Genomic DNA, 12,229 nt, shown 5'->3' with positions numbered 1-12,229 from the left:
AGCAGAGGCCAAAGAGAATTAAAATGTAAATATAGGGATTAGCAAATCACAGTCGTGTGGGGCCTTTTCCTGTGTGGGTGACCTCCTCCCCCGCCTGCCCATGCTCCTACGGCTTCTGAGAGCACCTCTGTATCATAATGTGCGTGATGCCGGGCATGTCATGAAAAATATTTATAACAAGCTAAATTACATGCTATGTACATGCCCCACTCAGTTTTCCTATACACTCCAATTCAGAAGTGTTTTCATCAAGGGGAGCCTGGGTGGCTCAGTCGGTTAAGTGCCTGACTTCAGCTCAGGTCATGATCCCACGGTTTGTGAGTTCGAGCCCCGCGTCGGGCTCTGTGCTGACAGCTCAGAGCCCGGAGCCTGCTTCGGATTCTGTGTCTCCCTCTCTCTCTGCCCCTCCCCTGCTCACGCTCTGTCTCCCTCTGTCTCAAAAATAAATAAAACATTAAAAAAAAAAAGGAACCAAACCATACTCTTGAATTGGAGCATCCCCAGGCTTCCAGAACACTACCCATAGGATACCTTGTGTTCTTCAATGAACACCCCCCAACCCCCGGCCAAACTAGAACAAGTCAGTGGTCTGGAAAAATTCATTTCTAGGAAGTCAGTGCTCTTTCTCCAAATTTGTAGCATGGTCAAATGCAGTTAATTCTTGATATCCAGGGTAATGTGGGCAGGGGGTTGTGAATGGCACAAATCACGATGAAATACACTTTCATTTCTCTGTGGCTGTAAGTCTGGAATGGCTTATTACTTCCTTGGGGTGGTGTCGTAGTCCAGACACCAGTTGTTTGTTTCTTTCAAGACCTCCTTCTTTGTAAGTATTGTTACTGAGTTAAGTCCTTTACAACCAACTGCATTTGTGAGCACACCCAGAGGCACATGGAAAGACCGTTATTAGATCAGGTAATAGACGATAAGATTCTACCACTTAATGTGTGACCTTGGGCCAGTCACTGACTTTGGGAACCTCAGTTCTCTCTGATGAGGGGTGGGAATGGTGACAGTTGCCCAACTCATTGAAAGTATAATCCTGTCATAGTCAAATGGGATGACCTATGTGAAAATGCTTGGTAAAGCCCAACAGACGTACTTAGAAGTGCAAAGTAAACGTAAGGAACAGCTGTGGTTTTTAAATGTATATATATTTTAAACATTTATTCATTTTTGAGAGACAGAGAGTGAGTGGGGCAGGGGCAGAGAGAGAGGGAGACACAGAACCCGAAGCAGGCTCCAGGCTCTGAGCTGTCAGTCCAGAGCCCGACGCGGGGCTCCAACTCATGGACTGCGAGATCATGACCCGAGCTGAACTCGGATGCCTAACCGACTGAGCCACCCAGGCGCCCCATGAAACAACTGTTTTTATTGCGGTGACTCTTTTCCCTAAGTTTGTTAAGTACCGGTCGTGATTCGTTAAAAGGTAATCTCTACCGGCCTTGCTAATACCCAAAGGCCAGGCTTTGTACTGACCCTAACATCATCTTGAGATGCTTTTAAGAAGTGACATCTGTCTCACCACTAAGGTGTCTATATCTATTTTCTGTTCTGCTTTATCTTCGGGATGAGTTGATTATTCTTATCATAGCATGAAGCCAAGAATGATTCAATTTGGGAAAATGATAGGAACATTTTCCTTGTCTTCTGTAGGATGATTTTGCCATGATGCCCACAAATAAAGTGGTTATTTGGTTTCTTTAGTGGTAGTGGTTTCTTTAAAAGATGCCAGCTCGGAGTCACGGATCTGCACTTTTAAAGCCTACAATTGATTGTTTAGAGCGAAAATTGTATTCAAGTGAGGCACATCAGCATGCAAATCTAGAGTGTGGCCATTTTCATCTAGATTGAATATTATTAACTAGCCCAAGGGATAGGATGTAATTAAGATTTCGAACAGCTTACTTTTGTCTACTGCCATAAGTAACCCCAACGTTCAAAGCGGCGTCCTGGTTTGAATAATGGGAAGATGGCCCGATGTGCCAATATCTGTACATTTTGCCTTGTAGGTGCAATAAAAGAATATTTGACTTTTCGCCACTGGTCCAAACAATTGATGAGGACACCGATTTGAACTCGAAGCAAAACAGAGAATGTTCAGATTCCGGGAAAATCACATTTCTCCTGAACGATGGCAGATTTCCATCTTGTTAGTTATTCACTCATTCTAATACCTTCTTCCATGGGCTTGGGAACAAAGACCAAGCAGGGACAGATGAAGCCCTTGTTGAGGGTTTATGCTTTTGCCTAATTAAAGCTATTGGATTTACAGCCTGCTAAGCAGCTCTCGTTAGAAGGAAGAAGAGCTCTTAGCTTGGACCCACTTCAGAAACTTTGCAAGACCTCCACTGCCTTTCATAGAACTGATGAGGCACATTTCGGATGGCGTCTTTATTCTGGTGCCATCATCGCACGATAACTTCTTCTTTGGGGAGACGGGATGGTCACCTTTTTGTCCCGCCCACCCTGTTTTAAAAGAAAGAAACAAAGTTGTCTATTTCTCCCGGGAGAAGTTAGTGAGAGGATCCATTGATTGCGTTTGCCGTAGCACCTTAAGCAGCACCCAATAGGCTAGGTTGGCACACAGCTCATTTCAGCTGTCCGTATTTTCAGGTGGACCATATGTATTTAGTACATCATTTGATAATGCTAAAAAATATTAAAGCAGTGTGAGACTAAAGGAGAAAGAAGATGAATGTTAGCATTCCCCTGGGGTTCATGGGTGAAGGAATTAACACAGCGTGGCACTCTACCCTAGCTGTGTTTGTTTCCATGGCAACAGCTACGTACATGTTTCAGACTATCTACAGTGACACAGTTGCAGAAATAGTAGCTTGCAGGTTTCTGATATCGCATCAGTGGACAGGCAGCACGCACTATATTAAGTAAGTGTAAAAGAATTTAAAATATAGCTCTGATTCAGATGTATATTAGCTCAGCTGAGTAATGTGCCGGGGTTTCGACGTTCCCCTTCCTCACGACAGCAAAATCTGGGCAAAGTTGAAAGTTGCAAGATTTCAGTCAAACAATTGTCCTTGCTTGGGTAAGAATCATCAAACGAAACAAATGTGAGTGAGTTACAAAGGTAAGAAAACGGCCTTGGCAGATGACAGATTTAAGAAGGATATTGTCAGTGAAGCTAATTTTTTGGAGGGGGGGTAGTGCTGGGTAAGGACTGAAAGCTTTGCTTGAAAAATAGCTGAGTCTTAAAGCAAATCGAATGTGCAACAGAATCTTTAACTGCTGCTGAGTTTATGGCAACTAAGGTCTTTGCGTGTATCATTGTGGGAATTGCTTTTATATAAAAATGATCAGGTGAGGAGCAGAGAGGTTGATTAGGTGTGCAGCTAAAGGGAATTTGGGGCTCCATTGTCTTTTCTGAATGCTTATGTAAATATCTCTCTTCTCGCCGGGGATGACCCTGGTTTGTCTTTGACATTTGCTGCTACTTTTGTACCATTTGCTGCTTCTGTGTTTATATTATGCTGCCACATTGTAGCCTGGTACGACTTGCTTGTTGGTTAGAGAGCAACCAAATACAGATGATAGACTTTGTAAGTGTGTGACTTTGCAGTCGGATTGTACAGTAATTTAGGAGAAGTGTTCAGATATGTATTTGTTTACGTGGTAGACTTCTTCTCTTGAACAGCAGGCTAGGTATTAGGTTAATGGATTTCAGTGTGCACGTTATGATTGCAGGAGCTTTCGAGTACGTTGTAGTTCAATTTATACTGAGTTTTTAATGTCACAATATTTTTATTTATGCCCATTATTCAGTTCAAGCTACATTTACCTTATAGTTTTATTATTCATCTATCAGTGGAGACAATGTAAAATGGCATGGTAATTTAAGCTAATCTATTCATTTGAGGAGGATTCATTTTCTGACCATTGGTGGACTTTTACAAAAAGTGGCATGAGACATGCAACTCTCTTGGTGTGGATGAGACTGGTTTTTATGTGCACGGGAAACTACAGGGACTATCCCGTATGTCGTTCTTCACAGTAATGGTTTGCTTAGATGTTAAAAGAACACCTATTGGAGGGGTCGGAGGGGCCGGGGGGACGTTATGCACTCTGGACCTTCCAGAACACCTGGGTATGTGGAGGGCTGGGACAGATTTTGAATTATAAATCGGACTTGAACCCTAGATTCGTCAACACCCCGGTGGACAGATATGATCTGCCTTTCTAAATAAGGTGGCCCAAAAGAAAACGAATGTGGAAGCCTCCCATTTATGCCCATCTGTGGGCTGAGCCACCCAGAGATGGGAAGGGAAGTGTGTGTTTTCTATGGAGAATTAGGTTTTTGGTGGCTCATGCCCAAGGCAGCTCCTTCCTCAGAGGAGAAGCCCCTCCTCTTACTGCCGTGCTCATCTCGGTTTTGTTGTGCGACACCCGCCCATTTTAGGGGCAGCCCATCTAGGGTCTGCGGACCCCCTCCCCGTGCCCTGTATCATGGTGGTGGGCAGCTTCTCGGTGACAGCTGCAGAAGCCACCTGTGCTCGCGCCCCTCCCCCCACCCCCAGGCAGAGGAACCAGATACCGTTGGTATGAGGGTCTGCGTGATTTTCTACTATTACACTTGAGGGGCCCTGGAAACTTGGGGTTTATTAACCTTGGGCGAGGACACCAGGAATCAAAAAAGTAGTCGGTGAACTACTTCGAATGACTAACTCAACTTTGGTCTTTTTGTGAGCGCTAGAGCAAGCCCTTCCAACAGTCGAGATGTTTGTGCGTTTTTTCCATCATCCCCGAATATTTTCCAGCATAGGGCAAAAGAGGGAAAACAACAACAACAACAACAACAACAACAACAAATCCGTGAGCCTATACCGTGTGGTTTTGACTCTTTTGTAAGAAGAGAAAAACACAGGAACCTAGATGCAAAGCCTTAGGCCAAACCAGTCATTCGAATGTAAAATCCTGGCAGTGCTTGCAGGAAACTCAATTGCTTCCATTTGAAGGGCCAGGAAATTGATTTGGAAAAAAATAAATTTGAGGGATTCCCAAATAGTGGCAGCATGGAGTGAATAAGAGAAAAATGAAGGTACAGACTGATCGTATTACCCATCTCAAACGGCAGTAGAATTGCCAGGACGAACTTCCTGCAGCCTAGCTCATTTGGAGAGTCCACTGCTCAGAACTTCTGGAGGTTCTTGGTATCACAGGGTAAAAGCCAGTCCGGAGGCCGGTGTCCAGGGCTTTCCCCACCGGTCCCTCTTCAGCTCTTTTGGTGAGGGAGTGTGAGGCAAGCTGAGGGCAAAATACAGACAAACGACACCCCTCCCCACCTGCCACCCCCCAGGTGGGATATGTGGGATGTGCCTCCGACACTCCTGGCTACCCAAGAACAAAGGAAAGGGCTTTAAGTGCTTGCCATGGTACTGTGGGAAACTAAAGCGAATGAAAAATGAAATTCCCTTACTGCCTACAGCCCATTGACAAGTCCTTGAAACTGGCAGAGTGACCTCCCTCTAGGAGCTCAGCTGCCTCGATGATGACACTTTGCTAGGAGCAAAAGGCAGTCTTGGCTTAACATCATCCTGACCGCCACCCCCTTCCCCCAGGGTCCTGTAAGTCTACTTTAACATATAAAAATTCCTTTGGAAACTTCCTTTATCTCACCTGCCCCAAGATACATGCTGGCAATCATACTCCAAGCTTATGACCCCCTGATATACATCTGAAGGGTCTCGTGACTGAGGTTTTACTACATGGTAATAAACAGCATTTTTCTAACAACACCTAGGTCCTGGAAACCTTGCTTCCAAAAATTCCTTAGGGACTTATTTTATCCCTAACCCCCTCCCAACCTGAGGATATATAATCAGTTACCTGTGCAGCACTTCCTGCCCAGGGTCCTGTCCCCGTGCTTTAATAAAATCACCTTTTTGCACCGGAGACGTCTGCAAGAATTCTTTCCTGGCTGTCGGCTCCGGACCCCCTGCCATCACCCCAGAACTTCATCACTTTGTCTCTAGATCTCCTTTTCCTTGAGCATCTTGTGGCATTGCCCTGGGGTACTACATGCCGTGTCCCGGCCATGCCGGGAAGTTTCTGGGCCTTTGCTCTGGCCACTGCCTTGGCCCAGATGCCTTTATTCCCATCTTTCCGGTTCTTCCATAAAACCTTACAGAAGTCTCCCTCTCACCCTCAGTGGGATGATTTCTCCATCCTTCATGTTCCCATAACAATTTCCTTTTCTGCAATTATAGCACTGAACTGCACGGTATAAAGATTAGTTGTGTCTGTCATTAACTGAGGTGTAAGCGTATTAAAGACAGAGGACCATGACTCATGGACTTGAGTAGCTTTTGCAATACCTAGAACAGTACTGCAAGCTGTCATATTTCATCGAATCCTTAAGACCTCATAAAGATCTCCGTCATTAAACAATCTCCAGTGCTCATGTCCTCTGCTCACAGGGATACACTGAGGCTCCAGAGGCTGTGTCTGTCACAGCACCAAGCATCTGGACCAGTTCAGTGTCTTTCAGATGCTTCTAAACTTCTGGTTGTTTGCCATCATCTAAACACAGAAACCAAGTGAACGGCTGATTTCTTTTTTCATATTTATAGAATCACGAGATTTTACAGCCAGAAGGAACCTTAGGGAGCTGAACTCCTCATATTAACAGGGGAGAGAATTGTAAGTCTGAACTGTTAAGAGACTTCTCCAAAGCCACATGGTTGGTTAATGACCCAGGCGTGTGGATCCAGCTGATAACCTCTCTACATGGTCCTCCTGTCTGCTGAGCCTTCTTGGCTGTGGCCTTGGGTTTCACTTAAGACATCACCAGTCAGCTCCGGCTTTCTGCCTTGTGTTGGGGTTGGCCGGCTTTCTCTACGTAAACGCCATCATTGAACAACAATCCGGTTACCCACTCTTTGCTAAAGGCTGATATCATTGGAGTAGAATTAAAAACAAAAGTGGACTCGAGTTTAAATCAGGGGCCCTGGGAGCAGTGCTAACAATTCCTTAGCCATCGCCGCGCTGAGGACACAGCGGCAGCTGCTGAACTCGGTCAAGTTCAGACCCTTAAAAAGAGTGGAAAAAAGAAAGCACATACTTTCCAGTGCCTGGGCACCACAGAGCCGGGCCAGCTGGGCGCAGCACCGTGGCAAAAAGATCTCTTCAGTTTCAGAAATATGAGACCCTGCGCTTGCCACAGGGAGGGGCATGGAACGGGGCTGCAGCTAGAGCTGATTGGCATTACGTCTCCGAGCTTACTTCTGCCTGCAGCCCTGTCGTCAGACCCCGCCCCTATGGGAAGAGCCCAGGAGTATCTAAAGAAAGAGCCAGGCCTCCAAGTTGACATAAGGAACAAGCTGTGTGAGTGAGTGAATGTGTGTGTGTGTGTGTGTGTGTGTGTGTGTGTGTGTGCGCACGCGCGTGTGTTTAAAGGCCTGTGTCTGAGGTCGACAGGCTTTTTCAGAGGCACTCTTGGCTTTCTGTGTAAACGTGTACCTCCTCTTGTCCAGAGTTAGCCTGTTAAGGGAATAAAGCGCAATTCAGGTTTCCAAGTTGGAAGCCTGATTAATCTCTCTGCCAGTTACATATGGAAATAAATTAGTAAATGGTCCATCTGGGACTAAACTACTGCAGAGATGATAAATTATCGCCATCGTATACGTCAGTGTTGCTGAAGACGGAGTTGTGCTCACCAGGAATTGCTGAAAGATAACTGGATGCTCTATTGTGGTCAGAGAAATAAAATTAAAAACAATTTTCGAGTAAAAAATTTACCTTGAGAGCTTTCTTGGGAGAATGGTTTCGTTGATGCCAAGTTTGTTCCTTAGGATATCCCTGCAGGTATTTGAAAGGTGAGTCTCAAGGGCATAGGAAATATTTTATTTTTATATTTTCAAGGGCCAATACAACAAGTATGAGTTAGTACCCAGATGTCTCAACGAGCAGGATAACTCTGTGCCTTACAGTAGCATGGTGCTTTGTAATTGTCGTAGCAATTTCCTGTCTGTGTTTTTCTTTACATTTCAACGAAGGTGGGGCAAGTTCTTGTCTCTCTTTCTGGATCAGTGTAGAAGTGAGGTTTCAGGGACCGGGTCCCTTATGCACAATGACTCAGATGGCCAAATGGCAGAACCGGATAAGCAACCACATATCCCCGATTCTGAACCCCGCTTCGTTTCTATCAGTCTTGCACGACGTCAGAAAGTTTCAGTGTCCCCTCATGCACCGAGCAGCGTCAGGCAATAAAGCAGTCTATTTATGTCAGTTTTCTAGAGGCAAAAGCCGTGCCTTCTTGATCGTGAAAAGTCCTTTTTTTTTTCTAAGTGGAGATGTTGGAGGTTGGTTTAACATTTTTCTTACCTGTTTTAATTTGTTTAAATGGAAGTTATTATCATTGACATGTTAGTTTCAGATGTACAACGTAGTGATTTGAGATTCATGTACATTGTAAAATGGTCACCACAGTAGAAGTCTGGTTAGTACCCGTCACCTTACGTAGTTACAAAACTTTTCTTCTGATGAGAACCTTTAAGATCTATTCTCTCGGCAACTTTCAAATATGCAGTATGGTATTATTAACTGTAGTCACCGTGCTGTGCATTACTTACACAGGTGACGTATTTATTTTATAACTAGAAGTCTGTACCTTTTGACCCCTTTACCCATTTCTTCCCTCTCCCCATCCCTTGGCTGAATCTTTTTTTCCCACGATTAAAGGCACACCACTATCCGCATGAATTATTTTATCAAACTAAAACCACAGATGTCTTCAGGGGCCCTTTAGGTGTGGTAACATTTTGCCCCTCTGCAGAATGGCCCGAGGCTGCTGTGACCTCTAGCTTCTTGTGCCTCCTTTCAAATTTTCTTCTGCGTCTTCCTCCTGCGCAGGACTCTTCAGCGGTTAATCCTTAAAGCCGCTGAGGTGTGCACCCCTTTAAAAAGTGCAGTAATAAAAAACAAAAGTACCGAAAAGCAAACTGGCTTTAGGAATCTCTAAGTCACCTGGTTTATCAGACATCAGTTTCTAACCAGAAGCAGCAGGTGCCACTTGGTGGTCTTCACACAAGACAGAGAAGTCACAAGCCCCTAGCACTTACCTGTCTGTGCTTGGAAGCAACCTTGTCTCACCCAGACCGCCTTCAGGTTTCTCAGCCAGAGCTGGTGGCTCCAAGAACCTGGATGGCCCCGCACACTCTCTTGCCTCTGGGCCTTTGCTACAGCTTTGGCCTGTCCCCGCCTGTCAAAATCCTGTCCGGATCTCAGGGCCTGTGATTATCGTGATTGTCTCGACGCTTTCCCTTCCCTGCTCTCTCCACCCCAACCTGAAACGGACGTGTCCTCAGAAACCCTGCAGCTGTGTATTAGAGGAAATAACACTGTCTGTATTCGGGTTGCCTGCTACTCGGCTCGCCTCCCGGGTGGACGACGCGTTTCTGAAAGGCAGGGACTTCATCACGTTCGTTCTCTCTTTGACTCTTCTGCCCTCCCCCATCCTTGGTTCAATGCTTTGCCTTCAATTGAAGCTTAATGTGCAGTATAGTAGGGTGATTTGACTTGACAACAAAAGAAGGGGTGTCTTTGAATAGGTGGATCAATAATAATCCAAGTTTTGTCAAGATTACTTGGAGGGCTAGTTAAAACGGATTGCTGGGCCCACACCTCCGAATATTCAGGTTCAGTAGATCTTGGGTGGGGGCCAAGAGTTTGTATTTCGAACAAACTCTCGGGTGATGATGCCACTGCTGATGTTCCAGGGACCATAGTTTGAGAATCACTGACCTGATGAATTTATTTCCTCACGTTCTCTACACTGAAGTGCACAGGATAAGCTCGTTCTTTTCGTGAGAGAGTCTATCCAGTTGTCTTCTTTGAGGCGTAGGCTAAAAAAAAATACCTTCCATCACAGATTATTATGCAATCTATCTCATGTACCAACTTTCCTATTTTTGCAAGATTATTGGTTAAATGTGGGCCAGTAGTTTGCAGCCCATCTAGTGAGTTTGAGCTTGATGGGATCTTTTCCTCCAGGAGTAGAGCCAGAGGAATTTTATTTTAAAGCAGCAGAAAAGAGCGTCATTGGCTTTGCAGCCTGTGTATTTGGTCCGCCCAGTGGATCAAGGCTGGTCCACATGCTGGAACGCTGGCCGGGAGTGGTGCTCTGATGTTTCTCCTTTATAGTGTATAGAGTGTTTATAGTATATAGACAAGTGTTTATAGTATGTAGACAGCTATAGTGAAGTAAAATGATCTCACGAATGTCACATGGCCGTTGTAGTAAAGTAAGATAATCTCATGATATCTGTGGCACGCATTTTCAAATTTCTGGGTCCCTCTGTGCCCCATGAGGCAGTTGTAAGAATACTCTGTTGTGAAAGGCCCAGTGGTTCAATAACTTCCCAAGAAATAAGAGGTAACTGTTGCAATTGATTCCCTCCCTCCGCCCCAAGGGTTGCAGCTTTTAGAGTCAGGCCAGATGACAGCCATTGTTTTGAGAGGGTCCTCTCTCCTCCTCCGGTCTGATCCCGCCTTTCTTCTGCTCCTCTCTACCAGTCACTAGAAGCATCATCTCCTAGAAGACCAGCGTTCTCGTGATTATGGAGGCGTCTCTGTCCTTCCTGTGACTGGAGCAATGCTGACCTCGGTGTCTTGGACCCATTCCGACTCAGGTAACCAGGCTCTGCCTCCATCCCCCCCCCCCTCCCCTCCCCCCTTCAGGGAGATTGCACTGAATAAATGAAATACCAAAGCTATATTTAAATGCAAATGCCAAATTGATTGTTGCTTCATCAATTGGGATCCTCCCCCTCTTCCTCCCAATCTTCTCAATGATTAATTTATGCAGCTGATCAGACTGACAATGTGGTCAATCCAATTTAGGCATTAAGATAATGAAAACATTCAATCACATCTTTATTTAAAATTTTGGACTGTCACAGATACACAAAGTAACAGGAACACTGCTGGGCGTCTTCATACAGAAACTCGCTTCTGCCATAGTTCCTGTAAATCAGTCTCTTTCCCATAATACCGTGTTTTACTTGAATTATATTAATCTTTCTAATGTATCTTTTGACTGAATGTAGTAAGTATTGCGGAGTACCCGTTACGTGTTCTTGGGGCAGATGGGAATAAAAAAGAAAAAGAGAAAAAATAGAAGGCATGGACCTCGCCTCCCAGAGTCGCGGCTTAGCCAAAGATCCGTGACTCACTCGTAAGAAAATGGCAGATGGTGGTGCTCAGTTTAGGGCCAGTGCTGCGTACTAATTAATGGTTCCCTCTTTGGTTGAGGGAATTGAGAGACTTTGAGGATTGGGATTGAAATAATTAGGGAAGAATTCATGGAAGAGGGAGGGCCTCCGGGGGGCTTTTTTTTTTTTTTTTTTTTTTTTTTTTGGCTGTGGCTCATCTGGCCAGGCTGAGGGAAGAGGAACAACATGGCACCTGGATAGGAGGGTGGGAATGAGCCCCCTGTGAGCCTGGGCAGTGAGAGCCCTGGCTGCGTGGGCCAGACAGGGTTCAGAGGACACTGATCCAGTGTCCCAGCCAGAGCCAGCTTCCCCCTCTGAGCCTGGGTCCCCTAAGGTGTCCCTGGGGAAACTCCACTTGCCCTGTTGTGGAGGGGGCTTGGCTGGCAGCCGCCTTCAGGGACAGTGGTCATTGTTGCCTCACCCCCAGGCTTGGCTGCTACCTCGCTGGCCTTTTTTGCTTCTTTGGGCCTGCCCGCACGTGGCCTCTTCTTGTCTACCTGATGCTTTACTCTTCTCTTCCCCACCTGTTTCCCTCCCCTCCAAGCTCTGCACGGCAGCTGCGGCTTGACGAGGCCTGGGGATAAGCCAGAGGCCGCGGGAGGTCAGTACCTGCTGGTTTTGAAGGGTAGGAAGCCTAAGCCAAGAACACGAGTTTGCAGGTCAGTGTTGAGATTTCTGAAAGCCGGAATTCAGTGAAAGTCTCAAGGCTGAAGCTGGGGCCCCAGTCAGGGAGCCAAGTGTCCTGTTTTGCTCTGGGATAGCTCGGCAAATGCTGCCCACACCTAGCTCTTTCCCCGGGCCGCTTTTGGATAAAGCAATGGTGGCTTTCGCTGGGTCTTAAAGGTGCTACTGACGTTGCCTGCCGAGACTCCTGCCCATCCTGTTGGGCCTGTCCTGGCCACAGTCCCCCCCGCCTCAGGGTGATCCAGTGCTCCCGGACCCGAGGGGCTTGCTGACCCAGGAGCTCAGGCCTTCCGGAACATGGAGCCCTGGGTCCCCTGCCA

At 46.1% G+C, this 12,229-nt stretch overlaps 1 protein-coding gene across 6 annotated transcripts in view; it reads left to right on the top strand.

The window, feature by feature from the left end:
• The window catches only part of FOXN3 (forkhead box N3), a 392,452-nt gene that overhangs the window by 103,298 nt on the left and 276,925 nt on the right, over positions 1–12,229 (top strand). For 5 of the 6 annotated variants that reach the window (XM_042990324.1, XM_042990323.1, XM_042990331.1 and 2 more), the window contains exon 2: positions 10,528–10,643. The gene's annotated coding sequence lies outside the window, so the exon portion shown is untranslated. Of the gene's footprint in view, positions 1–10,527; positions 10,644–11,802; positions 11,827–12,229 lie in introns of those variants that run through there. The other variant, XM_042990328.1, reaches the window with a different exon arrangement.

The sequence above is a fragment of the Panthera tigris genome, chromosome B3, assembly GCF_018350195.1.
Source record: "Panthera tigris isolate Pti1 chromosome B3, P.tigris_Pti1_mat1.1, whole genome shotgun sequence".
In the NCBI taxonomy this organism is placed as follows: domain Eukaryota; kingdom Metazoa; phylum Chordata; class Mammalia; order Carnivora; family Felidae; genus Panthera; species Panthera tigris.
Note: the sequence above shows the minus strand (reverse complement) of the source record. Positions and strands in the feature narration are given on the sequence as shown.